The 24,453-nt window shown below is 45.8% G+C and overlaps 1 protein-coding gene across 1 annotated transcript in view; it reads right to left on the bottom strand.

Annotated features, from left to right (window-relative positions):
• The window catches only part of MGAT5 (alpha-1,6-mannosylglycoprotein 6-beta-N-acetylglucosaminyltransferase), a 338,877-nt gene extending 321,680 nt beyond the window's left edge, over positions 1–17,197 (bottom strand). Inside the window, exon 1 of the mRNA XM_038565049.1 lies at positions 17,145–17,197. The gene's annotated coding sequence lies outside the window, so the exon portion shown is untranslated. The remainder of the gene's footprint in view (positions 1–17,144) is intronic.
• Between the last annotated feature and the right edge of the window lie 7,256 nt (positions 17,198–24,453).

The raw sequence follows: 24,453 nt of genomic DNA, 5'->3' as shown, positions 1-24,453 counted from the left end.
ATTTTGCTGACTTGGTGACTGTCTTTTTGGGGTGTCCCAAGGTCCAGAAGGCAGAGCCCCCAGGCACGTAGGTGTAGAAGGCAGGCCACGTAACAGCTTGCAATTGAAAGTCCAATTCCAAATGTCCAACCAAACATGTAACTCTCACCCATCTGCCTGCGTGCTCTAAGTTTCCAGCAGTGCCTTTGAGTGGCACATCAGTCTTTGGCACTGCTGACTTGATGATGAATGGCAATCCAACAGGACTTTTTCAGAGGCTGTGGTGTTCACAGAACTGCTCTGTTAGGAAACTTTTGCTTTCACACCTCAACGGGCCTAGAAGTCAGCAAGAGAACATGACACCGGGAACAAATAAATCCTGGAGAGCTATGTGATGTTCTTTATTACTTTTCATGGTTGGGCTGTAATATCAGTTATAAGTACCTTGAGCTTCATTTATCTTCATGTCTGCACCTCTGCTGAGTGTGTTCACACGTGTGTCTGAGGCTCACGGAGGCACAGAGGCTCCTCAACAAGCCAGAGTGTCCAATGCTGCCAGTGGTATCTATTCAGGTGCTGGGATTTCATTTTAACATCTCACAGTAATGATTACACCACACAAATCTGCCTTGATAATAAGAATTGCAGATAGAGTACTAAAAACAGGAGTAGTAAATTTCATCTACACACCTTACTATAGAAGAATCTACTATATCACTCTGTATCATACCAGCTACTGGCTATGAAGATGTTTGCCCTGGATATGAGATTTTATGAGTCTCACTTTATCTTTCTTGTAAATGCTAAAGCAGGCCCATTCTTTTAAACGAAAAATGGAAAACCACTTTTTAGGAAGAGAAAAGCCATCTGCCTTCCCCAAAAAAACCCTTTTTACATCTTTATATGAAAGAACATCCCTCCTAGACATTTCTCTTGCCAAAGGGAACTTTTACCTAGCCTCAGAGGCATTTCTCCTTGGCTCCATACCTACGGCAGAACTCAGCTTCAGAAGGTTATTCAGCGTGTGCCTTACCAATTCATCTGTGAATGAGATAGTGTGATCTAATACATCTGATGGAGGATAAGCAGGCTTTGGAACCAGGGACCTGATTTATACCCCCAATCTGCACCCTATTAGCAAGGGAACCATACGTACCATTGATGCCTATTATCACAGCATAATCATTACCAGCATCCCCTTTTATTCTCAAGTGTTCAAGTTTGGGTGATAAAATTGTATGGGCACCTTATGATTATGTGAGTCACCACAGATAAGAAAGTTAACTTTGCCAAATCTCAGTTTCATATGTGTTCAATGAAAATAAGGGAATCTAATTTACAGGGCTATCATCAGCATGAAATTAAGACAATGGGCCCCAGGCTTGGTTCCCAGAAGTGCCCTGTATTCCCCTGAACATCAGCTACATGCTCAAAAGGTCCACTTTTGGGGAAAAAAGCATTACTCTGCAGGTGAGGTCCTCACCTTTCAATTGTCAGTTGGAGGACAGCACTTGTATTTCCCACTTTCCATTGTGATAAGGTCTCTAAAATGGGAACGGGATCTGTTTCTAGCAGCTGCACAATTAACTCTGTTATTTGTTGTCCACCCAACCAGGAGATGAATCACTCACGGATATTTAAATGCTTATCCTCCAGATTTTCTGCACATTGTTTACTCCCTCCACAAAGGTAGGATTAAGATCAAAATTCATTCCACACCAAACCTCTATGAAAAACAGACCAAGGGACTCCTGGATGGCTCAGCGGTTGAGCATCTGGTCTTCGGCCCAGGGCGTGATCCCAGGGTCTGGGGTCTCCTCCCTGCAAGGAGCCTGCATCTCCCTCTGCCTGTGTCTCTGCCTCTCTCTCTCTCTCTCTCTCTCTCTCTCTGTGTGTGTGTGTGTGTCTCATGAATAAATAAAATCTTAAAAAAAAAAAAAAAAGACCAAGAAAAGGTGGCTCAAAATAGAGGAGAGAGGGAAGAGTCTCCAAACTGAGCAAATTCACCAACCCTCAGCCAATGAAGTTGGTGAATTTCTTGCTTTCTCAAGTTTTTTCCCCAAAATACACCCGGCCTTATGGATCCAATGATAGGACACTTCCTTGCTAAAAAGGATCTGAGGTATCTCACTTTGAAAATCAGGCCAAGTGATGGAGGGTACAATGCAAAGTGAAGAAAGTCAGAGAAAGACAAATACCACATGATTTCATTTATATGTGGAATTTAAGAAACAAACAAGGAAAAAAAAAAGAGATGAACCAAAAAAACAGACTTTTTAAAAAATTTTATTTATTTATTCATGAGAGACACAGAAAGAGAGACAGGGAGAGGGAGAAGCAGGCTCCATGCAGGGAGCCTGACGTGGGACTCGATCCTGAGTCTCCAGGATCAGGCCCCGAGCTGAAGGCAGACGCTAAACCGCTGGGCCACCCGGGTTGCCCAAAAAAACAGACTCTTAACTCTAGAGAACACATTCATGGTTACCAGAGGGGAGGTGGGTGAGGGCTGGGTGAAAAGAGGTGATGGGGATTAAAGAGTAAACTTCTAGTGGTGAGCACTGAATAATGGACAGAATTGTTCGATCACTATACTGTACACCTGAAACTAATAGAATGCTGCATGTTAATTACATTGGAATTAAGATAAAATCATAATAAACAGGCTATACATAGAAAAAAAAACATACTTAAAACTTAAAAAAAAAGAAGTAGGCCAAGTGGTACCCACAATCTGGCACATAAATCTCTAAGGACAGTAGGTAGCTCACGATCAACAGAATCTTGCTGTTCCCTTTTACAAAGACAGAGATGCTGTCATTTCAGTAATAAGCTTATTAAATACATGTATGTTTTCTTTAGTCTGACATGAGCTGTAACAATATCACATAATGGGGCTGCTCCTACTTCCTGACGGGGGGGTGGGGGGTGGCTTTTACTCATTGAGAAATTTGATCAATAACTAAACCCATGTAAAAATAGGGGTTAAAAATGTGAAACTACACAATTCTAATCTTCAGCATATTTTTTGAAACAAAGCATAAAAAATATTCCCATTATTATTTAATATGGCTGTCCAAGATACTAATGTTGAATGTGTGAAGAACCCTCCCTGTGCTCAACTTCTAAAAAATTAGAGAAGAAATGTTCAGCATTTTCATGCTCTAAATATAGATTTAGAAGCTGTGAGAGGAAAAAGATGCACATGGCAGCACAATGACTCCGTGTCTGGAGGACAGCAAGGAACAGCGCAGTGTGGGCTCTTCTGTGGCAAAGTCATTTCCTATTAGGAGAAGTTTCCAGAAAGAGAAAAAAGTCGAGGTCCTTCCCAGGAATCCAGTCATAGCTGCAGCACAGCACCCTTTAGGCTGGACTCATTGGGTGGCAAGGTGGCAACCAGACACCTACAGAGCTGTCTACCTCCACCCAAACGCTAACTTCTAGGAAATGCCCTTCCCCCACAAGCCAGATGGTAACAGAACACCCCTGGTAGCCATTTGTGCAACATATTTCTCAAGCAATGGGGTATTTTTTAGAGTTGGTTGTGATTATGCAACTCTGAAGCATACAAAGAGGAAAACAGAAGTTGGTATGTATATAGGGAATAGTCTTGCGGAATGTCCGTGGTTTTTCTCCACTTGAAAAACTGAACCAGAAATCACACTTCTGTTTAGGATTCAGATAATCAGTATGTTTTGGCTTTAAATGCATCATGTACCTTGTACTGATCAATACAGCCTTGCCGGAGGAATGTTCTGACAAACTTGCCTCCTCATGTCTGATAAAAGAATGAGCCGAGGGTGAATCAAGCTCAATTCTTTGACCAGTTCCGGTCTGAGAAGAAAATAAGCCAATTGGGGATAAACCCACACCCCTTCCACACCCGGATCTGGCAGTTTTGGGGAAAGGCCGGGTTACAAAGAGGTTAACTCTCAACAAACAGAAGAGACAGGGGAGAGCTGGGGTGTGCAGCACTCAATGCTGTGATTTCTGTACCGCCAACCCCTCGGCAGACTGGGGAGGACCATAGACCCCTTCCTGTGATTTTTCAAATACATAAAATGAAATACATAGGATTATGGAGAAAGTTAGTTATATTTAAGCACAGTTACCAAATTATCTTTTAAATTGTGATATAACAACACATATGCTTGTTTATTAATGTGTGAAATAACACTATCTAGCAGCAGGTGTAATCACCACCACCATTTTAAAGTATTGATATTTCAAGATATCTGTCAGACATCTATAATGTGATATGAAAATATTGGATTTCTACTGGTGAAATAGTCACAGACAATACTAATATTAATGTGACTTTTGGCCAACATTCAAAAGATAAGAATTGCTCAACACTGCTAAGGTTAGTGAAAATCAAGGTGTAGAATTTCCCGTGTAAGCTCACAGCTTGAGCTTGAAGCCTGACGGCGCGGTCTGCAGCAGTTTATATGAAACTCATGTGATAATCTGATTTCATTCTCTACTCCTATGGCTCTTCCATGGGAGAGAATGATGAGGAGGCCCACAACCGAGCCCTGGATCGGCAGGAGCCAGAAACCACATATAGGGGAGGGTGGGCAGTATGCACCATGGAGAGTCCACCATCCACAGGGAGGAGCTGGATGGGGCCAACACGTCTATTCCTTTTTTCACAGTCGGCTGCACAAAATGCATGAGACAGTTTTATTTTCTAAATGGTCAGTGTTAAGAGTATTTAATTCAGTTGGATCATTAGGCTAGAAGAAAAAATAACTTTACAAAATCACTTCTCCTAATGCAGTGTTCTAACCTCTATCAGCCCTGAAGCTCCCAGCTTATAGCAAACGTCTAATACCCTTCTATTGCCTCAAATCAACTTCTTAGATAACCCCCCTAAACACAATTTCAAACATATCTACTTGTTGCCCTAAGAATAATATAAATGAGAATAAAAGGAAAATAATCCTAAACCTAACAGGTATTTCAATATGCAAATAGTTGGGTAAGACCAATCTAGGACTCATAATGGGGTTATTAGTTGCTTGTGTTCTGGTGTAAACATCAGAAAATGGGTCGGCTACAAATGAGGACTGAACCTGGTGACGTGGTGATGCCAGGGGTGGTGTGATCTTCCAAAATGGCAAACATCTCTTGGTACATTTCCCGATGAAACAAAGCACAATCTTTCTTCGTCAGCTGAGAAAGTCAATGCTTACCTAAAACATAAAAAATGTTCTTTGTACATGTAAGGCAGGGCCTCTAGGTTCAGGCAGTAAACAGGTTTTGTTGTCTGTGATTACCTCCAAGTGGGGCATGGGATACATTTCAGAGGGTAAGGCTGCTCTAGGGGTGCCTCAGTGGCTCAGATCATGATCCCAGGGTCCTGGAATGAAGCCCCAAGTTGGGCTCCCTGCTCAGCAGAGCGTCTGCTTCTCCCTTTCCACCTGCCCCATCCCCTGCTCATGCTCATGCATAGTGCTCTCGCTCTCTCTCCCTAATAAATAAAGTCTTAAAAAACAAAACTATTCTACCCGCCACAGATGGGTAGCATCCCTATTCTCAATCATTAACAACCAAAACTTCCCCACAGATTTCTAAAAAAAAAAAAAAAAAAAGAACCCATAAAACTCCCTGGAGCTAGCCAAAATCCAAAACGCAATTCCTAGCTATGCCCACCTCTGGGTCAGGTCAAGCTGGGCCACTGAGGAGATACTCCCCAGGAAACTGGAATTGGTGTTACAAGAAAGATTAGTCTTCCTGGGAGACTTCCCCAGTAGCTAGAGTTATCCAGGGTCCTGCCCTTGGGAAAAAAAAAAAAAAAAGGCACAAGACATGGGTAGTAGAATTAACCAACCCAGCAGAGGATTCAGAGAGGAAGGAAAGGCGGTTCCTGGAGTTCCCAGAGCCTTGAGGGCCCACGCTGCTGGAGGCTCCGGGCTCCTGCTCCTGGGGCCCTAATGTGAATTCTCCACTTTTACTGAAGCAAGCTCCATCAGGTTTCTGTTGCTAGCACTCAGAACAGTCCATCCACCTGCCTGAACTAAGGGGAGGCAGCTAAGATCAAAAATACTCAGGGGGCGCCTGGGTGGCTCCGTCCGTTAAGCATCTGCCTTCAGCACAGGTCAGGATCTAGGGTCCTGGGATCAGCCCTGCGTTGGGCTCCCTGCTCAGTGGGAAGCCTGCTTCTTTCTCCCTCTCCCTCTGCTGCTCCCTCTACTTCTACGCTTTCTCTCTCTCTCCTTCTCTCTCTCTCTCTTTCTCTCAGATAAATAAAACCTTAAAAAATAATCAGAAGAATCTATTCTAGCGTCAAAGAAGCTACCTTATTTAGGGGTCATTTCTCAGATTTTACCTAATCTCTGGGCTATAGTTGAAGCTCATTTATTTTGATTTCTTTCTCACTCCCAATAAATAAATGAGTCAGTGACCATTCTTTACCTGGTATTACAGATTCTAGAAAGATATATCCAGGTCATTCTGAAGCCTTTTCTGCCTCAGCTCCTTTCCATCAATCTCATTAGCCAAACAACATAAATAACATCATCGTCCTTCCTTGACAGGCTTGGAAAATTTAGGTGTCAGAAAAATTTGGCCTTTAAGGGCCTAACTGGGATCTGAATGAAAAAAATAATGTTTTCCAAAGTCTTTCCAGCCCCCCAAAGTCTATGATTTAATGTGTTTAAATTTTCTTATGTTTGGAAAGAATACCACCCTAATTCAGAAATGCAGTAATAAAGACCAACTGCCAGAAAGGTGTGGTGAAAAGAAGCTACCTCTGTTTCCCTACCACTTGCACTAATGGACTCCATTATAACACAAAAAAGGCACTGCTGCAATCTAATGAATAAATAACTAGCCCTTGAATGGAATCTGTGTCCATTTTAATTCCAGCTAGTTTCCACAAGAAAGCCTCATTTAAATTTGAAAGGGGGGGGGTAGATAATATTACTTAAAATGAAACATTTTAGAAATGCTTGGAAAGTGTCCTATGTAAGACAGGTAGGATGTTAAATCGCAAAAACGTTAATTGTTGAATCTAAGTAAATAGAACAGAGAGTCTGAGTAGGACACGGGAAAGGGGTAGTTTTCACATGTGACAGCTTTGTTTAGTGTAATTTCCAGAAGACTATCATGAGACCTAAAGACAGTGTCATCCAAATGGAGGGTCGCAACTAAGTGATAGGTTATGGAATCAGTTCAGTACAGCAGTCAGAAAACTTTTTCTTCAAAAGCCAGGTGTGAACACTTTAGCCTTTGCAGGCCTAAACTACCCAACTCTGCCATGGGAGCTTAAAAGCAGCCATAAGCAATCCATGAACAAACAGGAGTGGCTGGTTCTAATAAAACTTTATGAAATAAGCAGCAGGCCATAGTGCTGACTCCTGACCAGCATTTTTTAAGTCAATGAAACAGAAGGGAAAGCATCTGAGGGCATCAGAGGCAGAGGGGTAGACCCTGTGTCTTGAAACTCTTGCCATTATATACATTTATATGTGAGTTAAAGAGTTAATATGTATTTCTTGCTGTACCTTGGGGTCAAAGCCATGGTGCTAGAAGTAACAAATAGTTTGAGGAGAAAAAGCAAGTCTGCTTTGGACTTAAACTGATAAGAATTTAAAAGACATTCATATTTAAAAAAAAAAAAGAAAAGAAAGAAAAAAGGGTACAATGGGCAAATTCTTGAGCTTACAGTATAACCTTAAAAGAGTACTTTAAAATGCATTAAATTCTTTTTTTAAGATTTTATTTATTTACTTGAGAGAGCACACAAGAGAAAGAAGGAGGCGGAGCCCAATGCAGGGCTCCATCCCAGGATTCTGGGATCATGACCTGATATGAAGGAAGACACTCAACAGACTGAGCTACCCCAGGTGCCCCAAAATGCATTAAATTTTTAAAGAGAATATGAACTAGTTACATGAGCAGTCCAAAATGATCTCAAAAGGACACTAAAAATACTTATTATGCTATTCAAACACCTGATATGAGGTGTGTAACAGTTAGTAGTCGCCACGTAACAAACCTCCCCAGGACTCAGTGGCTTAAAACAACAATCATCAATTGTTTCTACAACTCCATAGGTTTGCTGGGTGGTTCTGATGATCTAGGACAGGCTTAACTGATCTTGGCAAGATACGCTCAGGAGACTTGCACACCCAAGAGTTCAGCAGGAGGCTGGCTGGTCTAGGGTGGCCTCGGCTGACACAACTTGGCTCATCCCCATGTGTCTCTCAGAGCTCTCCATTAGGCTAGCCTGGGCGCATTCTCATGGCAGTGGCAGGGATCTGAGACAGCAAGCCCAGCTGTGCAAAAGGCAACTGGAAACACACAGCCTCTCTTAAACTCTGTTTACGGGAATTTGCTAATATCCCACTAGCCAAAGTGTCACACGGGCCAATCCCAGCGGTGGGGGAGGTGACAGAGGGAGACTATAAAGTTATAAGGCAAAAAGTGTAGATGCAGGGAGGCCATTAATTGCGGCCATTAGTGCAATCAGTTTACTACAGGCCACAGTTATTGTTTGTCATCACCTTGGCAGAAGCAGAGAGATTTGACATTATTTTACATTTCCCCATTACCATTTCTCATTTTGTTTTTCCATTATCACATCTGAGGCAGAAAGTGAAAAGAAACCAGGCTTTGGCATCAGTGAGATCCACTCTTATATCCTGTCTCTGGCACTTCTGGCTTCACGACCCTGGGCAAGTTCCCTCTGCACCTCGGTTTCCTTACTGCAGGAGGTCCGCTGAGGACTGCATCAGGCCGAACACGTAAACGTGCACAGCTCAATGTCCCACCACAGCAGGACTCAAATCCTAAATACCATTTTGCAAACAGTTCATTTTAATATATTCAAAAACGATGAGGGCCAGGCCAACGTCCTATATGACACTAAAGCTCCAAGACAGTAAGGTAGAGTTCTACATAAAGAGTAAAGAAACATTTCTTTCCAAAGAGTTTTGAGCAAAGAAAAATGGCCCCAGTGATGTTCATGTCCTAATCCCTGGAACCTGTGAATACGTTACCTTACAGGATACACAGGATTACATTAAGGACCTTGAGATGAGGAGATCATCCTGGATTATCCGGGTGGGCCCAATCTGATCACATAGATCCTTGATATCAGAGAACCTTTCTCAGCTGCAGTCAGGGGGCCAGGTTGATGGCAGAGGGACAAGAACTCAGCTCAGCATTACCAGTTTGGACGGTGGAAGAAGGGGCACACTCTTAGGAATGTGGGCCGTCTCTAGAAGCTGAAAAAGGCATGGAATCGGATTCTTCCCTAGAGCTTCCAGAAGGAGCGGACATTTGATCTTAGCCAGAGTGGCCTGTGTTACATCTCTGACCCACAGAATTATAAAACAATAAATATGTATTGCTTTAAGCCACTAAATTTATGGTTATTTGTCACAGCAGTAACAGGAGTATATAATCTTGTAATCTTTATATTGAAGGCTGAGAAGAAGCAAACAGGAAAGTCTCTCTGGAAGCCACTGGAGTGGGAGAAAGAAACTAAAACTCGGAGAACACTATGAGGCATGGCATCCAAAATGGAAAGCTGCATCTGATTCTGGGTTATAGGGGCAATTAGAGAAAAGGCATTATGATAGAATAAGCAACTCATCATGGAAAACACTTTATGCAGTCTTAGGAAAGTGCAATAAAATTACATCCATACAATCTTCAAAGACGTCTGTAGCTAGAACTCTGACAAGCATGTGCTACAGAAAAGCCATATTAACAAAATCTTTCCACATAAACTTTCTAGAGACTTCTTTTAACTGATGGCTACACCAGATCTGCAGCTCTAATTGGCTCACTCCCACTTCCTTTTGTAGATAATATGACAACAAGGCAATATGGCCTAGTGGTATATAGACACGGACACACACACACACACACACACACACACACACCATTTCACACAGAGTCCCAACTTGTTGGGTTCATAAGCCCATGAATCATGCTCTCAGTAAGGGAGAAAAAGATATCTATACAAAGTCCACTGATTAATTTAAATGACAGAACCATAAACAAGCACAACCAAACAGGCCCTCACAACTAGAAAAATACTTAAGCACATGAAGGGCAGATTAAAGAAAGCAGAGTTAGATAAGCAGGCTGAACTCAGCCAAGAAGGCACACTAGAAGAATCCCACAGATGTAGGAGAAGCTAAGAGATGCCTCATTTGACACATGAGGAACCGGAATCCTAGAACATTGAATTGGCCTGCGTGAAGACAGCCAGCTATGTGCAGAGGCCAGCCTGCCAGGGTGGGACTTTACCCATGATGCCCTTGCTGTACCGCTGATCGTGTGACTGGCCATGTGCACAGGCTCTGTGCCAGGCGATGGAGCTTCCACATGCTTTCTAGAGCTCTACACTCCTTTCTGAGAAGTCCCTCGGGTCAGATGTATTGGTTTTTTTTTTTTTTTTTTACTGACCTAGGAAAAAACTGGGCCTTTCTGAAGTTTATTGGACATCAGAAAAGCAAATACAGGAAGGGGGGGAAAAAGCATAAGGAATGGTGAATCTACAGAAGAACAATGATTAACATTCAGCCACGAGAGAATTACATCTGTTATGTCCTAAATAATGGATGATGAATGATCACCCATATAACGTCACCTCTGGAGACCCTCCCTCTCCAAATCCCCACTTAGTGCTGCCTCTAACCCCGGTGGCTCTGAAAAATTACAGGAGATGGGGGTGAGGTTGATCCCAAAGAAGCACATTAGAAAAACACTAAGAAACGTGCTGAAGGAACGCAGGAACATCATACTTAGCATGAGGCAGAGACAGTGCTCTCCCAAACAAGATGCGTAAGAGAAAGAGTCGGTCATTTAGAAAACTCATTGGCATGAGCGCTAGTAAATAAAAAAAAATCGGAATTGAAAATAACAGATGGTTAAGGAAGAAAAAAAAAAAAGCAGCTGCAAGGAGATTGATATCAAACTCCCTGTTCTTTCGACGAAGTTGTTTCGCAGGGAAGCGGTCACGAAGGTGTGTACACAGACCGTGGCCCAGTTCGTGGCAGGGTAAATCCGCGACCACATTCCCCGGGCACCGGGCCACGGCACCACGCTACTCCGGGGCCTGGTCATCTTCTGCTCTCAGGATCTCCACTCCCCAAAGGAAGACACAGCTTCACAAGGGGAAGCGGGTTATTTTTAGGCTGAGAAGGACCAAGGCTTTTTACTTCTAAATATACAAGAATAAACATCCCTAAAGAATCGTGATAATAAAGGGTTGGTTCTTCTTAGGTAAGCATTTCAACTGTCTGCCGAAGGGAGCCTACCAGCAAAAGCAAAAACAACTTGAGCTTCTCCTCAATCTTTTTTTATTCAGTAAGGGAATCTTCTTTCTTTATTCCACACCTCCTTCGCCATATGTAGAGGATTATACAACGTTAGGACTGAACAGAACTTTGGAGCTCATTCAATCCCCTCTTACTTTTCAACATAAGAACTGAGGCCCAACGTGGTCACATGGGCTGAATTAATGTGTTCTTCGTTCGCATACTGCCTCCCAACTGAACTGAACTCTTCGGTGTGGGCCCTCACTAGGACCAGACTTTACACTCTGTGAGCAGCGAGGGGCTGTTAACCAGAAATGTTCAGAATCAGGAACAGGCAGGCGCCCTAGGAGGCCCGATGCCATCCTGGTAGTGGGTAAGGAATAAAATAAAAGGAAATGGTGCTTGCTGTAACACCCAGCTGGAAGATCCCACGGAGCGCAGTGATCCCCGTGGTCAGAGGAGTATCTTCTGCAATCTTTCCAGGATCCCACAGACACTGGGGATGTGGGGACCTGATGTGGGGATTGTCACTGTGGGGATGTCCTCACTGGCCCTTTATTGGAACTGTGAAGAAATAGCCCCGAGGCCTCCGCCAGGTCACCCCTTACTGACCCCACGCTCCTGTAGAGCGGAAATCGATGCTGAGCAAGGCCAGGAGCCTACACACACACACACACATGCACACATACACACGCACCCACCCACACATGCACACTTACTGAAACAGAAAGACACAAAGAGAAAGAGAGAAAACTTAAGAGTGAAATGGAAAATCCAACCCAGACTGTATTCTTAAGATGTCAAATTTAAGGACATGAGGAAGGGGACACGTCACTTAAAGGCATTAACGTAGTCGCTCAGATTCTCCTGTTTGGGGATGGAGAAAAGAAGTGGATCCCCACCAGATTCTAAGGGGAGGTTGGATGCGAGCTCCCAGGCAGAGGAAGTTCTAGGAGGAGGAGGGAGAGATGCCAAATGACCAGCGCATTTGCTTCCTGAATCATGTCTCTAGACAAAGGAGACACAGAACTGTTATCATTTGTTATCGATTGTTCCTGTGGGACCAAGGGTCAGACCTGAAAATCCGGCTCCGTCACTGCTGCTCACTGATTGAAGAGACTTCAAGGAAGCCCTTCTCGCTCTCTGCACACCCAGGCCCTTGGCTAGAAAGAGAAGGAATCTGGAAGGATCTCCCTGAGCCACTTATCAACCCCTGAGTGGCTAAGGTGCCTCTTGGCTTTGGTTGGAAAGAAAGTGCTGGCTGCTTCAGGGTGAGCCTGCTAGCTTCCACTAAGCATAACCCAGCTAGTGTGGACTCTGGACCTAGACCACCTGGGTTCACATCCTCGCCCTGCCACTTGCTAGCTGTGGGTGACCACACAGTTTCACAACCTCGCAAACACCTCCGAGTCCCAAGATACAAACTGGTAATGACCAGTGTCCACCTTACCATGGTAGGGAATGGAAAAGTTAACAGGAAGGAAGCATTTGCAATCATGTCAATTATAGAAGGTAAATCTTTCCACCCCATCTCCATTGTCCTGCCCAGTTCTTGACATTCTCCACAAGGACACATAATATCTGTCACGATTGCCAACACAACACATTCCCATGGGTGGACGGAGCCGTGAAAGAGATCCAACATTTTTATAGTGGAAGACTGTTCTGTGTAGGATACTTATGAAAAGCATCTTACCGGCGTGACAGGACTTATAAGCTGTCTGTGCTCAGAACTACAACACTAAGGAGTGCAGCTGAGACAGGAGTGGGTGGGCGGCACACATTTCCTCCAGGGCCAGCCACAAAAAATCACAGAGGGATGCAAAAGAGAGGCTGTTATTCTAATCTAGGGGTAACCTTGAAGTGCTGGCTTTTTTTTTTTTTTTTTAATAAATCAAATGCAAACACCAGTATCTAACTCGTACAAGTAGTGAAGTACTTGGATATACCCCACTCCTAAGTTCATGGGCAACAGTGTAGAGAAATACTCTTAGCCATCCCCTATAACCACCCCAACCGGGGCCAAGGTCCAGCAGGCCTCAATACAAACATGGCAGTGGGGGGTAGTGCAGTTCACAGAGAGAACTCCCCTAAAGCCAGCCAGGACAGCTTATCCCCCCTGCCTGTCTAGATTTCTCAGGCCGTACAAAAGGCCTTGACAGGAAGGCTCCTGTTCTCTTTCCAGAAGGTTATGTGTTCAGATAAGAGAGTGCTGGGATTTTGAAGTGATCCAGTGATCCTTCCAACCCCTCTCATGCACACATAGCTTTCCAGCTTTCCAGATGTGACAAAGCCGGGGAAACATGAATTTGACTGTAGCACTGAAAAAACAAACAAATAAAATAGCCCAAGTAGGCAAACAGAGCTCAAGTGCCCACGCTTCCAGCTGAGAGGACATGGTTAGAGTATCAAGGCTCCTGGGACCCACCTTGGCGACCTTCCAAGAGCTATTAGCTTGCATCAACACACTGAGAGAGAAGGTCAGATAAATTAAAAGTTCAAAAGGTAATTTTGAAGAAGGACATCTTTATCCTCAGCACCGGCACAGGGTATGGCTCGTGGTGGCTGCCAAACACTCAATGAACACACCCGCAGCTGGCAGAGAGGTCACATGGTGTTCAGACTTTTGATGTTGAAACAAGATGCCACATAGTATGGGAGAGGACTTAGATTAGAAACTTTAAGAAGGGTTGGGGAGATCTTTACTCAATTTCCAACACATCAAAAAGTACAACCATCTTCTGGTTATTAAGAGTGACTCTATGCCTCAAAGCACTTAGGAACTTTAAAGGCACACTAGTAAAACTTGCGCTGACAAGCACCCAATTTACTTGTGACCCAAACCTTTCAACCCTCCCCCACAAGGTATCCTTCCCCCAAATGTAAAATTATTTCTTCTCTTTTTTTAAAATACCTGGATTCTGGAACACATAGATCTTCTGTCAGCCAAAGCTATCTGTCAACCCTCCATCTGCCACAAGGACCCTTTTTCAAACTTTGGCATACACCACAACAAACCCCCGGGGCCAAAGCTCCTGACAGTATATGCTTTCCTGAGATTCACTATAACGATATCAACACAGAAATCCCCGCTGCCACCACCATCACCACCCCACCTTTCTAGAGCCACGAGGCCAAGACACACAAGAAGGAAGGAATAAAATGAGTCCCCGCCACTTTTTATATCTCTTGGGGAGGAACAGGGCAACTGGCTGTCTGGATGACCACTGTGTGAGAAAGGACATGAACTTCCCAATGCAAGTCTTATGATGACTGCTCTATGCAGTTTTCTGGACATCTCTGCAGGGTGCACCGGTCACAGTGTGTCTCCTGCCAAAATCAACCTGAGGGTGACCCTGCAATGACTTAGATCCCAAGCCACATGGAGCATTTGGAAAGGTAGTGTTAAAAGGATTGTGAGGAGCCACACTTCTCAGGGAAGGAGCCAAAGGCCTCCCCCAGGCTAGAATCATAGGGAGACTCTGGCATTTCCACGCTTTCGGAGGCCAGCTGGGCAGAAGGCTGCTTTAGTTATTTTTAAACTGAGAAAACTGAATGGGAAGGGAGAAAATTCGAATTCCTATGATCTCCTGAGGTCCTTTCCAGCTCCAAGATGCTACCCAAGAACATCACATATGCGCATACTTCTTTATAAAAACGTATATATACATACATACGTGTGAATATATGTATGTACTGTATCCACACTTCAAACACAAAGCACTTGAAATGGGCACTGCTGAGATCAAAAAGCCCATGAGCTACTCGGCAGCAGGGCTGGAGCGCACAAATGCCCCTGGCAGATCCCGGCAGCGGCCCCCAGCCCTCCTGCCACCCCAGTCCACCCTAACACCACCCTGCGGCAGCTGCCTGTGTTGATGCAAACCCCGCAAGGCCGCAAACCAAACCGGGACTGCAGACTCCCTTCGCCTAGTGACCCCGGCCCTAAGTGATCCAAACCCAGGCAAGCTGGAACAAAGGTGGAGCCTAGACCTTAAGTTCTGGCACCCAGCTCTGCCAGAGTCAGGTGTAGGCCCCGGAGCTCCCTTCTCCTTTCCTCCCAGCTCCTAAGAGGGGTAAAAAGGGGTCCTTCCCTCTGTCACTTTGTTTTTTCAGGACGCCTCCACTGGACTCTGGCTGCCCAGGCAGCAAGTTGGTAAGTGGAGAAAACTAAAAAGGCCTCTAGAAAACGGAGCTGCGCCCTAACCCCAACAGTGCCAAACAAAGTTAAGGCCGCTCATCTCAGCCCTGAACAATAACATAACAACAAAAAGGATTTGTAGGAAAGAAGAAGTGGGGAGGCGGTGGGGGTGTGTGTGTGTGTGTGTGTGAAAATTCACTTATCAAGATCTGTGATGGGTTTGCCTGTCATGGAAAACTGCCTTTTGATTTCTTGAATCAAAAACGAGGTGGTTCTGATCCTGATCAAGGCTCAAGGTGCGGTGCGGGGGCCACAGCTGGCGGCGGCTGCGGGTGGAGCGGGGATGCTCTCAGAGTCTACACCAAGCAAGCCCCTCGGGGCCTGACAACGGACACGGGGAGGTGGGGGGGCCCAACTCCCCACTGGCCTCTCTTCAGGACGGGATCCTTGGGGCTCCCACTCGAGTGTGCGCCGCTGTCATCCCACCCGGAGCCCACACAAGCCTCGGCTTTCCCTGCGCAACTTCGCGGCGCCCTAAGCACCCAGCCTCCCTAACCGGGCCGCCGAGCCGGGTGCCAACGGGTCTGGAGGACCTGCCTGGCCCCGGGCCTCGACCCCGCGTCTCGGGGAAGCGCCGCCCCGCCCGGTTCCCCCGACTCCTCGCCGCTGCCCCCGACGCGGCCGGACCGCGCGCGCCCCTCCGCCCCCGCCCGCGCGGGAGCTGCGAGCCCGGCTTTGTGTGCGCCCGCGGGTGTGCGCGGCGTCCCCGGCGCCCCCCGCCCCCGGCGCCCCCCGCCCCCGCGCCCCGCCCGGCCTCGGACCCGCCTCCCACCCGGCCTCGGACCCGGCCGCGGGGGCGGGGGGCGCCAGGGCCCGCGGGGCAAGAGGGCGGGCGCCGCGCCCCCCCCCCGCACCCCCGCCTCCCCCGCCCCCCCGCGCCCCGCCGCCCCAACTCCGCACCCGCGGGCCGGGAGGGGCCTGGAGGGGTCGGGGGGCCGGGGGGGGGTCGGGGGGCCCGCAGGGGGCGGGGGGCCGGGGCGGCTCGCGACTCGGCAGGAAGTTCCCAGGGCCGCACTGAGCATGCTCTCGGGGAGAGCGCGCGGCTGTGGGCTCGGCTCCCCGCAGCCTCCCCGGCCGGCGGCCCCGGGGCCCCCGCGCGATCGCGGGCCCACGGCCGTCCCCGGGGGCGGGGGCCGCCGCGAGCCTCCCTGGTCCGCAGCCCCGAGCGCCGCCCGCCGCATCCCTCCTCTCCTGGGCCCGGGGCCAGCCTCCCGTCCTCTCCCTCCCGCCGGCCCGCGGCCGAGCCCGCCCTGCGCGCCCGGGGCGCGGGGACCCCAGCCCGGCCCGCCCGCAGCGCCTCCCCGCCGGGCCCCTCCGCGGCCGAGCGCCCCTCTCCCCCGCCGCTCGGCCCCCGCCCCCGCCCGCGCCAGCCGAGCCTCCTCCGGACCGTCCGGTGAAAAGCCCACACGCGAGCGCCCCCCCGGGCCTCGGGGGCCTGCGGTCCTCCCCGGGGGCGGCTGCCCCGGGCAGGTGGGCGTCAGGGCGCGCCCCCCGCGGCGCCCCGGGTCCCGCAGGGCGGCCGCAGCCCCGGCAGCCCCGGCCGCGCCGCCCCGGGTGCAGGCGCCCCCGCCCCCGCCCGCGCCCCCGCCCGCGCCCCCGCCCGCGCCCCCCGCCCGCGGTCCCCTCCGCGCGCATCTCCCCGCGGGGATGGCGAGCCCGACGCGGTCGCCCCGACCCGCGGCTCTCACCTCCTGGTTGCACAGCGGCCGCCGCAGCAGGAGCGCCCGCCGGCCGCCCACCCCGCGGGGCCCGGGACGCGGCGGGGCACGGGCTCGGGCTCGGGCGCCCGGAGCCTGCGGCGCGGCTACCTGGGCTGGATCGCGCCCCGGGGCCGCCGCCGCCGCCGCCGCCGCGGGAGCCGCAGGGCCGCCGCCGAGCGGGCCGCGGCAGGGACGGTCTGCAAACTCCCAGCCCTGGCGGGGCCGCGCACGTCCGCCCGCTCCAGCCCGGACGCGGCGGCGACGCTCCGCGGGCTCGGCGGGGCCGGGGGCGGGGGGCGCGGGGGGGCCTGCCCGCAATTTCTTCCGACGCCCCCGAGCCCAACGTCCCCAACTTCTTCTCCCGGCTGCCGGGCTCGCGGCTCTGGGAGGCCGGGATTCTGGCCGGGGACGCTCGGCAAACTCCCCGCCCTCCCAGGCGCAGCGCTCAGCCAATTCGGAACGCCCCAGCCTCAGGGGCCGTCTGCAAAGTCTCAACCCCGTCGGAGAGGACTTCCAGCAACCTTTCAATTCCGCAGCCCGGGGGGAGACAGCAGCAAGGGAGACAGGTTAATCGCGGCCATAAATAATATTCCAGCTAGGTCGGGGGGGTGGGGGGCGTGCCAGTGCTCATACGACGAAGCATCCTCCAGAGGGGTGCAGTCCAGGGGCCTCGAAGCACGGGGGGGGGGGGGGGGGCTTCTAGCCATGAGGCCCAGTGAGGCAAGACTGGGGTTTCACCCTTTTACAGATGCGCGCATCTTTAATAAGTGCAGAGTTTCAGTTTCCTTCTTCAGAGAATGGATACATAGCCATGTGAGTCCGCCACTTAATTTTCGTGACCTTGGATGAGTCACTTAACCATATGAATTCAGCCTCTTTACGTTTGAGCCTCATGCATATGCTGCCCCAGGAGCCTCTTCTGAAGATGAAAAAAAAAGGCACATGTAAAGTACTTTTAGGTATTCTTGGCATATAGTAGGCGCTCAATAAGTGAATTCCATTTCTCTTCCTTTTTCTTCCTCCCACCGCAGGCTTCTATGAACACTCTGAATGAGCTAGCTGAACATTGTACTATTATAAATTCAAAGTGAAATAAAACACATCCCATGCCCTGAAGGTACCACAAACATTGACTGACACGACATGTTAAATCCAACCAAGCCCCGGGAGAGACAGTGGTACAGGCACATCACTGAGCACTACAGATCATTAAGTAGGATCTGGAGTGGAGGGGGAGTGGCCTGCTAGATCACCTAAAAGTCAGGACGACAAGGTTCGTCACCCCAGCACCTTTTAGGCCCTGTAACCAGTCCTATATCAGATTCCTGTATGACAATTATGCTCAACTTCCCCTTCCCTTCCCTGTGGGATTTCTCCACCCCTATTTCACTCTCCTCCCTGGAGTCTTCTATCTTGAATTTAGATCACCCCACTCTGCAGCCCATGCTCCTCAACAGAGGTGCTTAAAAACTGAGGCTCATGGAATTTTTAGACCCTAGAATTGACTTAGCCCAACTTTCTCCTTTTGTAAGTGAGCTCTCAGGGCCATCTAAGGGTTAGGGAGGTCTCCTGACTGCAGGATCTTAGTAGAACACACCTCATGGCCTCTCCTACATTGGGCTAGTTCTTGGCTCAAGGCGCATGAGGTCAGTCCTACCTTTAACTTTAAGCTCAAGGAAATGGCTCTAACATTTTTTTGACCAGATGAGCCCCCAAATTTTCAGCCACTTGGATCCTCAGCTGTCAGAAACTGTCCAGGTGATATTCGAGAGCCCCAAGGAAATCAGCATGGGCAGGATTATTCCTCTTAATAAGACCTTTTGGTGAAATCCCAGGGATGTTGGGAGGCACGCATTTTCCCCAGTCCCTTGTCAGAAAATAAGGTCTCACAGCTCTTAGGGCACCGGGAGGGAAATAGAAGAATAGTGACATCTGGCGGCCAAGACTTACTGTGCTTTGATTATGGATGGTACAGATCCTAACCCTAATAGATTTGCTTCAAAGCCAAGTTCCAGCGGGTGGTTAATAACTGTACCACCTGGTGCCTAGAGATTTCTGAAAGACATCGATCATTTAAACATCGCAGACCCACTGCTACAGAGAACATTACATATGGTTATTACTTCAGGATCTAGTTTAAAAATGTATGTGTATATAGAGAAAGTGTGTACATATATTCATATGTACACACATTATGTGTATTTATATGATACAAATATATTTATAGTATACATATTCTAGTTATTTGTATAAGTAATATACTTAAAATGCCTTTGAAGGAAATTAATACTATCTCAGTTGTTTTTCTTACAGAGTTAGGATTATAATTTACATTAATAATTACTAAAGAACATTGCTTTTAGACATAAAGATGTTTACTAGGATGGAGTTGTATATTTCATCATGCCCTCTCAAGAGAGAATTCATTACAAACTTAGAGAAGAAGAAAATAACACTGTAGGACTTCAATAGTGAAAACCTTGGCTGTGGATGGTCAAGGTCATGCTTTCTTGATGATTTTTAGCATTTCCACTACTTGTGAACAAGGGATGTTAGGTTAAAAAAGGGAAGATATTTGGATCACTTCACAACAATGCAACAGTGTCTTTTGGTATTGCTAAGTCTGTTCTACTTCTTCCCATATATTTGTTCCATGTAACATACTTCAGATAATTCCCCAATTACAAATGTAGAAAATACAACTCTGTCCACCCAAGCAAGTCCATTGTTTCTCAGCATCTCTTACTAAGCTCTATGTGAATTATACTGATTCTCGTAACAACCCATGGAGCATATTTACTATACTCATTTTACAGAAAAAGGCACCAAGTCTTGGAAAAGTTAAGTAATATGCCCATCAATAGGCACTATAGGTTAGGGCCAGAGTCAGGATTGAATCCAGTTTTCCCACCTCCAGAGCCCACAGTCTTTCCATTACACTATGCTGCCCATCCGCAGGAAACCAGGAAGACATGAAGATCAGGGCAGAAATCACTCTGAAAAGTACACTAAAAACTAAAAGAGATATTTAAGGTATTTAAATTAAAGATATTAAGGTATTTAAAAATAAGTTAAGATATTTAAATACAAACCACATTTCTTAACCTATTCAAATTGTATGAAAATTACAAGCAACAAAATAACAATTGTGTGTGTACACTTTATAAGGCTGGGACCATGTGATTCAGTCTTGAAGCATGTCTCTGTAAAATACAAAATATGTATATATTACATACTATATATATAGTACATATATAGTTACCTATATATTATATATAGTATGTATATAGTTATATATAGTTATATATATTATACATAGTATATATGGTTATATATATTTAGTATATATAGTTATATATATATTATATATAGTACATATATAGTTATATATTATATATATAGTTATATATAGTATAGTTATTTATATATATGTGTGTGTGTATATATATATATATATATATACACACATACATACATAGTTTTCCCTGCTGGGGACCTGAACTATCTTTAACAGCTTGGGAACTATGCAATGTAATTCCAGTGGAAGGTAAAGCCTCCAACAGTAAAGGTGGTTGATCAAATTTTTAGGATGGTACTGCTGGCAGTGGTACCAGTGACTGACTGTGATGTTGATGCTAGAAGGTAATATGTCTACATGGTGATAGAGGTGGCAGTGTCTTCACCTTACCAGGTTTATGACATGATGTGAGGAGTTGTTTCTAAATGCATGTGCCTCTGAGCCTGACTCTAAGCTTTCCTTTAGATAAATTACTTTTCTCCTTAAATCAAGTACAGTAGCTTTCTGTTGCTTATAGTTAAGTGGCCTAACACAAACATTAGAACAAACAGATGCAAACCATCAGGAAAACGGAAGGATGGGTTATCTGGCTTGAGTAGGGACTGAGGGTTGAAAATCCAATTGGTTTAAAGAGTTTTCATGCAGGCAGCTTATGGCATAGAGCAGCAAAGGAGTTTAATTTAATTAACACTGTGCTCACCTAGAACAAAGTACCCACTGAAATCAATTTTGGGGAAACCAAGTAGCAGCTGAGGAATATAAGGACTGCAGGAGTAAGGTGGTTTTGTTTGTCTTGTTTTATGGAGTTGGACAGCTTAAAGAAAGAGAATGATGAGCTGTAACTCCTAGCTTCTCGACGCTAATTCCTAAATTCTCAGCTCAAAGGACATATACCAGGGATTTTTCTATGATTTTTAAGACAGTCAAACAAACAAACAAAAAACAACAATAACAACATTTCTTTTTTTCTAGCAGCTAGAGGTCAAGATAGATAAAAAACTAAAACCAAAATTTGATCTTGTAGGTCACTGACTTATAAAATCACTTAAATGCACAGCCTAAATACTCTCCTACTTGAAAGCAAGGACATTGATTAGAACAAAGGAGGACTCTGAGGACTAGATGGGGAGACATGAGAAAATCCAGATGACTGAATGTACCCCATGGCCCTCAAGCTCTGTTCTGGCTTCCCTTACCAAATGGAGGCCATGATGAGGTAGTTTCTTTCCACACCTCAAGAAACCAATGGAAAAGATAAAGCTCAAAAAAGACTGAACCATCACACAGAGGTTTGACATTTGGCTATCTTGCAAAAGCAAAAATCTGGGGACTCCATGTGGTGAGAGATCCTAAGAATTCTAGACTAAAGAAGGAAGAACACAGCTTTAGATTGAGCTGAATCTATTGATATGGAAGCAGTTATCAAAATTCCAGACTCCGTCTGTTCACATGAGCAGTTCTGGGTAGTATTAATCATTTCTCACTTGGTGCTAAAATCCAGACTCACGGGGACCAGCATAAATAATGCCAGCAGGCACTCATGTAGCTCTTACCAGGTGCCAAGCACTCTTTAAAATACTATTATATATCAAGTTACTTAATCCTAAGAATAAGCTTGAGATATGTATTATCATCCCTACTTATAAAAGTAGAAACTGAGGCATTTGGAAGTTCAACAATTTCCCACATGCAGCTTCTAAGTGGGAAAGCTGAGATTCAAATCAGTTAGGTTGGTTCTAGAATCTGGGCTTTTAAGATCTATGCACAAGTTCTTCTTATTACAAAGGGGTGATGCTGGAAATACCTTGATATAATGTAAAGAAAGCAATCTGAGAACTTAGAGAAGTGATATAAAAGATTTATCACATGTGACTTAATTATGCATTCCAATACAAAGTTCTCCAAGATAGCCCAGAAGACACAAACTTGCCTGAGCACTGAGAAGCCCACTGGTGAGGGGGAATGCCAGCATTTTTGAAGAGCAGTCCTGTGGCTTTTCTCTGGAAGCTGGACCTCATGACTCAGAGTTGTAACCATCACTCAGTTTCCAAATCTGCTGACTGCCAACCAGGAGTCCTTGAATGAAAGAGAGACTGGACATTTGCAGCAAACCCCAATGGACAGCCATCCAAAAACCATTCCTAGTCCTATTTTCTTTGCTACATGCCACTTCAGAGTCTGGAAAGCCAGATTCTTGCATTCTCCTGTCTACAATACTGAATTTGGGGGCAACCAGCTCTGGCCAAGATCTAAGGAAAAGTGTGCTGAGGGATGCTGAAAAAGATTGTTTCCTTTTAATACAGATGTAAGAGGAGATAGGTTCTCACCTTGGCCACTTTGTACTTCTTGCCTTTGAATAAGGTCATGATGCTGGGAACTGTAACAGCTATTATTCAAACATAGGGTATAAACAGGAGTGTAAAAGCTACTCAGATGACCAGTACATTAAAATGAAAAGAGCCTGGGTCCTTGAAGGACCATGCCCACAACCATCTGTCTCTAGGCTTCTTGTTATATAAGGGAAACAAAACCCTACCTGTTAAGATATTGTTGGTTCCTTTTTCTAACACTTACAAACTAAAGTATTCCTCAAGTATAAAATAACCCTTGAGGAAGGATCCAAAGTAACATGACAGATATGTACTATGTATCCTCCTTCCAAAACCCAGAAGAAATCCAAATATTGCATATATTGCTATTGTCTTTCCTGAAAACTTTAAAAAGGATCCATTTATATCATTTACAGCAATATATTAAGAAAAAAAATCCCTTTCTCATTCTATCTATTTTAATCACAGCATAGAGTACTCCAGGGCATCTTGCTCCATAGGCCACCAGCTCTTTTTCTCTCTCTATTTTCTCCTTGCTCTTTTCCCAGTGCTTTAACCTTTATGAGGTAGACATCCTGGCTTCCAACCAGCAACAATGAAGAGGGAGGAGGGAGCACGTGAACTACAAAATTCCTTTCAGGGACTCTCAGTGCTCCTACACTAATAATTTTTGTTCCATTATGTATCATTTTTTTTTACTTTAACTTTTTAAATTGTGTTTATAGTTGCTTATACATTTCTGTATTTCAGATTCCTATTACTCACTTTCATCTTTACAGTAAGATGCCTTCTCTTGGAAGATGACTTGGTTTCAATATAAGGTCAAGTCACATTTGAGAATGTCAAATGTTCACAAAGTACGTATCTTAAAAATAATTGTATACATTTTAAAAATAATTCTAATGCCTAAAATGGCATTGTATATAAAAGCAGGGAAGGTAGGCTTATTCCTATGTAAGATTGTATTAATTGTCTTATATTGGTCCTATATATTCCAATTGCTACTGTAACAAATTACCACAAATGTAGTGGCTTAAAATAATATAGGAGTTCAGGAGATCAGAAGTCCAAAATGAGGAGCTAAAATCAAGTAACCAACAGAGTTGGTTCCTTCTGGATGGTCTGAGGGAGAATCTGTCCCTTAATTCTTCTAGATTCCAGATGCTCTGGCAGTCCTTGACGTCTTGTTTCATCACTCCAATCCTTGCTTATGTTATCTTATTGCCTTCTCCTGGCTTTGACCTTCTTGCTTCTTTCTTATAAGGACCCTGTGGTTATATTTAGTGTCCACCTAGAAAATACAGGATTTCTTCATCTAAAGATCCTAACAGTCATAGGTGCAAATATCCTTTTGCCATATAGAGAATCATCCAAAAGTTTCAGAGATTAGGAAGTGAACATATTGGAGGATCCTTATTCAGCTTACCACAGTCTACCTTCCTGCCCCCAAAGGTTCACATCCATCCCACATCAAAATACATTCTTTTCCAATGTCTCCCAAATTCTCAATCTATCACAGCATCAAATCTAAGTTCAAAATATCTCTCAATATTATCAGTTCAAAAGTCCCAAATTACTTCACCTATGTAAAGAATGAGCGAGGCTCTGGGTATGATCCATCCTCGGGCAAAATTCCTCCCCATCTATAGATTGGTGAAGCCAGCAAACA

The sequence above is a fragment of the Canis lupus genome, chromosome 19 (assembly GCF_011100685.1).
Source record: "Canis lupus familiaris isolate Mischka breed German Shepherd chromosome 19, alternate assembly UU_Cfam_GSD_1.0, whole genome shotgun sequence".
Taxonomy (NCBI): domain Eukaryota; kingdom Metazoa; phylum Chordata; class Mammalia; order Carnivora; family Canidae; genus Canis; species Canis lupus.
The sequence above is the reverse complement of the archived record's forward strand: the minus strand, read 5'-3'. Positions and strand labels throughout refer to the sequence as shown.